Raw genomic sequence first — 5,428 nt, forward strand, 5'->3', positions numbered from 1 at the left:
TCCTGTGGATGTAGGCATTCGGTATAGGCTTGATGATGAATGGGGGTGGGGGAGGGAGGAGTCTGGGGCCAGAATACAAAGTCTTCCATGGGCACGTAGAGATAGCCCTGAGCAGCTGCTGGCTGTGGAAATGGGGTACCACAGGGCCTGGGCCCACTAAAGCTAAGCCACCCCACCTCTGCCACCTTGACCTGGCTGTGTGTGTGTGCACTTTGTTTTATAGTGAGCTTGTGGGTGTCTGTTTGGAGCGATGGTGATTGCTTTTGTAATACAGTTTTTTTTGGGTCTCTCCAGTTTCCCAGCAGTACTAAAGGGTGGGGTAAAACCCCTGTCTTGACTTTAGTTACCCTACTTGTCTTAAATGGATCCCTAACAGAAGAGTTAGAAGGGATAGGGAGGGTGAAAACTGGACCAGAATTCTCCCATGCTGCTTTTGGAAGGGTCAAGAAGGAAGACTCTAATTATAATTGTTCTTGTCTCTTTTATTTTCTTTCATCGCAAAGCAGCGGAAAATCCTTCTGTTTAATGGACCAATCTAGGAACGAGCCATTATTTTGTTGTCCTCCCTCAAATGCCTGTACGCACCCTTGTAGAGTCATTCTGTCTATGATGTCGTCTGTTTTATTTGTGTCTGTGTCGTTTGTCTTAGATCGGTCTGCTTCTTGAAGGAAGGGCTGGGTCTGCTGCTTCCTCTCTGCTCTTCTTTCCCTCCTAGTTCTGGGCACACAGGAAGTGCAAAACTCAGGCGAGTTGACTAAATAGAAGCACGATTAATGTAGATCGATGGAATAGTAATGATTCATTGATGAGGACATCGATAGCTAGAATGCATTTCATTTGGAAGAGATCGGGGTGTGTTAATGTCTGCACGTGTCTTTGCAGCCTCACTCTGGGCTAGATCCTAGTCTGTGACATGTCCCCTTTACAGAGAGCCAAACCCAGGCACAGAAGAATCTTGCTCAGATTGCATAGAATGCAAATCCAAGACCAAGTACTGATAATAATCACTCCCATTTGCATATCAATTTATATCGTTCACAACAGTGTGAGGGGGAGATACATGGATTATTTACATTTTACAGGTGAGGACCTCAGGCTCAGAGGCGGGGTGGGGGGGTTTGGGGGAGTCAAGAAGATAGAAGGTCACACTGAAGGAGATGAAGGCTCAGAGGTAATGCTACAATAAACAAGACACATTCACAAGTACTGATAGGTCCTGACAAAGTGCTATGAATTGCTAAGAACACGTAGGGTTGGCGGATGCTCCTGTTGAAGGTGGGGGGACTTGGGCAGGTTGGTGGGCGGAGCACGGAACCGAAGCTCAGGCGAGGCTGGTGTTTGTCCTGGCGCGCTCTCCCATGAATTTATCATGACACCTGGGGAAGGTCGTCTTGCCTTTTGTCTTGTCCTCAGTTTCTTTACCCACAAAAGGAGAGAAATGGGCCAGTTAATTTGTAGTTACTTGTAGCTCGAACACGCTGACTCGAATATATGGAGATAACGTCTCAGAAAACAAGGACAGACTGAATCATCTTAGAAAAATGGCACGTTTTACTGATTTTTATGACTCGAAAAATTTTTTATAGGTAACATCGTGTTTAAATCAAAGATCCTTCAGGGTTGGGGGCATATAAAGATGATCGAGAGACGATTGAGATACAGAGTTAACAATCAGGGTGGTTTGTAATATTTCTCAACGTCACACGATCGTGGAGTGAGGGACGAAGCACGTGTCACTGTCACCCAGACTCTCTTCTCTCCTGCACCACGTGCGGTCATGGTGTAGGAGTTGGTCCCCTCGGCTCCACTAGTTTGATGATCTCAGAAGAACGTTCAGTTTTTTTCTTTAAAATTAGTACTGAAATGACCAGCCTTAAGAAATCTAACTATGGGAGGTGAACACAGCATAAATATATATATGCCTTAGTGTTAAAATGTGTAGCTGAAACGTATTGGATTTCATTAAACAACGTCACCGTAATAATAATGATGATGATGAATTTTTAAAAGAACAAAACCAGAAACGGCCAGCCTTGCCTCTTCCCAGGGGAGTCTTAGAGAATCTCATGAGACAACCTGGGTGAGAGCATTTCATAAACCATGGAGCACTGGACAAAGGCTATGGTAAGTGTGGGGGGTTATTACTGACTAATGCCAGTGGCTTCTGCTCATCAATGTGGCCGCGAGGACAGTGACCCACTACTTTTGCCTGGATCACTCGATTCTGGCCTCAAAGTTGGGCTTAGGAGAAAAAGTAAAACTCTTTCTGTTAGCTTTATCTAAATCCCTCGAGTTAGCTGGCCTGCTTCCCAGAACCTCATCAGAACAGAGTGTGAACCAGCTGGGCTGGGCAGCCAGAACGGAAAGCGAAAACACTAGGACCTCCGCTCTGCTGGGTGCTTAATGCGATTAAAGGAGTTTTATTTTTCGGCCACCGTGCATTATCACAGTGTGTGACCTTGAACAAGTCACTTTCTTCTCTGGGCTGGAGTTTCTTGCTCTTTCAAATTTCAGAGGTTCGAAAGGTTGATTTCTGGATTCTGTCTGAACTCCTGATTTATAAAGGGTTTTCAATGAAGGATTAGTTCACACACACATATAAAACAGTGTTAGGGACCCTCCAGCGTAACTGTGTTTTAAGCTAGGGCTCCACCGTGCTGGCAGGGGAGAGGCACACAGGGTGGCCCAGCACTGACTTTTTCTATTTTTTCCCCCAGCTAAGTTAAATGGCCTTGATGGGGACACTGACTGATGCCAGATGTAAGCGTGAGTCCCGCTGTGCTCTCTGAGAGGTGACTCCAGCTCAGAAATCTTGAACTTGAGCTTTTTAGCAGCTTCGATTCACAGAGCCCCGGGCAGAGATTGGCATGGTGTCTAAATGAGCTGTGAAGTGAGAAGGGCAGTCGGTCGCTGGAGCTCCTGGGTCCCGCCTGCCCCCCTGGAAGGCTGCTCTGCCTCTTCTACCCCTGTGGACAGGCAGGACCACTGAGCTCCGTACTCCAGATGTCCTGTTCCTAAGACAGGGAGGGGCAATGCATAACTACCAGTTAGGGAACTTGATATTTGGGTAAGATAATGCGTGGGTACAGGAGATAAAACGGAAAGAAAAGCAAGAACATCACTGTCATCATCATAGTACACCGTTTTCTACTGGGCAAGGGGGAGGGACATGCTTCCCTCTGGCTCTGGTTTGGAAAATGTTCTTTTTATTTTAACTGGGAGACATTTATGTGGCAGATCACTTTTCTGAGTGTTCATTAAACATTTACTATTTTATGCACCTTTCTGTGCCCATGTTTACTGCACAGTTTTCGAGTGTAAAAATATTACTTAGTGCATGCAAAACATGTAAAACAGTGGTGAAAAAGTAAGCATTTAGTAAATGTTTTTATCGAGCAGTTGTCCTCGTTGACCGAAGCAAATCAGGAACATCCTTCATTTCACAATCAGACCCCATGGACTATTGGAGTCCCCAGGTGGGATGAGGTCCTGTCCCAGGTGGCTTCATGGTCAGAAAGAATTCCAGCTCTATCCCCGATCCTAACTATCAGTATGGAAAATAATGTGTTTCTATTTGAGCGCCATTTCTTTCTTTCCTTCCTTCCTTCCTTCCTTCCTTCCTTCCTTCCTTCCTTCCTTCCTTCCTTCCTTCCTCCTCCGCCCCACCCCCCGCCAACACTCTCTATGTAATCGACATTATTAGGTCCTTGCCATCTAGCCAATATCACTGGGTGTAAAACCAAAGATGAAATGACAAAGGATTGCCCCCTTTCGAAGAATGAGAAGTCTGCCATGAGAAACAGACATGCAGACAGATCAGTACGCTGATATATTAGAAGGGCCAGGCTACAATTTTTTCACCTGTAGGCCTCCAGGTGTATTTGGAGGCACATGTCACATCTTCGGAAATGGTAGTAGTTGCTGTTACGAGAGAGCTCTCAGCAGGTCTCAGCTGGCAAACCTGTGGGGCGGGGCTTTCCAAGCTGGCTTCTGAAGGACAGGTGTGATGTTAATTGACAGAGCGGAGTGGGGAGTGTTTCAAATGCAGTTTTTGCAGTTCAAGCAGAGCGCTCCACCCTTCCCGCAAGTACAAATGGAAGGGCCCGTAGCTGAGACTGAGCTTCCAGGACAGTATTGCCACACGTGGGAAAAGGTGTTCTTACCTGCTCAGTGCACCGTGTCTCTTTTAAGCCATGTTTGACGTCGCCGCTTTATAAAGGACCTCCTGGAATTTCAGAGTAAACCAACTTCCTCGTTCTTAGAAGAAAAAAAGTAAAGCTATTTCAGCCTCCCGCAAACATCGAAATATACTACAGTGTTAGTAATTAGTTGTGGCCGTCTGTCTATCTTTCGTGGGATAGCATTTTGTTTTCACAAAATTTTTTCGTCAGATGTTTTATTTAGTTCACTGTGTACATCGTGCACTCTCTACCTTAGAGTATCACCTTGTCATCTTCCCACCAATAAAGAGCAACTTCAGCACTAAAACGTGATGATAATGTAGAGGATTTCTTTAAAATTCATATTTAAGTCAACATGCTCACTGAATCATTTAAAAACCTTTGTCGTATATGCCAATCCTTCATTCTAGAAAATGCAGTTCACGTGTCTGGGTGCACAGCCAGACCTAGACGAGGTCACCAGGAGCTCAGTGGCCTGCAAGCTACAGTGGGAGAGCATCCTTACTCAGGGACGGAGCAGGTGACTTTCCTAGCTCTTCGCAAAATGTGAGGTGCATGGCTGTCTTCTAGATCTCCTTGCTCTCGTCAATATTCTTACTCTGCTGCCTGGCTACCATCCATCTCTAAGCCCTCAGCGCCCTCCTGCTGGACCCGCTGTCCAGATCCCTTTCTTCCAGCTGCTGAAGCCCAGCTGTGCGTTTTCTCTAGCAGGACCTCTTCCCCGCCCCAGCTTCTTTTTCTTAATTCTTTCTTCAATTATCGGTTTTGTCTGTTTGGCTGTGCCACACACTCCATGGATGCTCTGGAAGATCAAAAGATTGCTAAGACGATCTCGACTCTCGAGGAGTCAGTGGACCCGCTAGTGGAGACCTTTCTGAGAAGCTGCTGAGAAGTATGGACTCTCTACTCAAGAAAAATTACACACACGTCACCTTAGAAAGTGTTTGTAACCTCCGAATAATGACGCTTATATTAAAAAGCCTTGTAGAAACTGACAGAATAGAAATACACATATGAGTTGAGACACCTTTCAACTAAATTTCTATTTACTTAGGGTTTAGTCTCTGAGTTACATGATAAAAGAAAACATGATGGAATATGATAGATATAAAAAAATGATAAAAGCAAATGAGATAAGGCAATGACATATTCTTTATAAACTAGTATCCACCGTATCAGAGTAAAGTATTATCACCAATGCTAATAAGTGCTTGAAGGAAAGACTGGTGACATATTAGTAATGTTAC

The sequence above is a fragment of the Pteropus vampyrus genome, unplaced genomic scaffold, assembly GCF_000151845.1.
Source record: "Pteropus vampyrus isolate Shadow unplaced genomic scaffold, Pvam_2.0 Scaffold28, whole genome shotgun sequence".
Taxonomy (NCBI): Eukaryota; Metazoa; Chordata; class Mammalia; order Chiroptera; family Pteropodidae; genus Pteropus; species Pteropus vampyrus.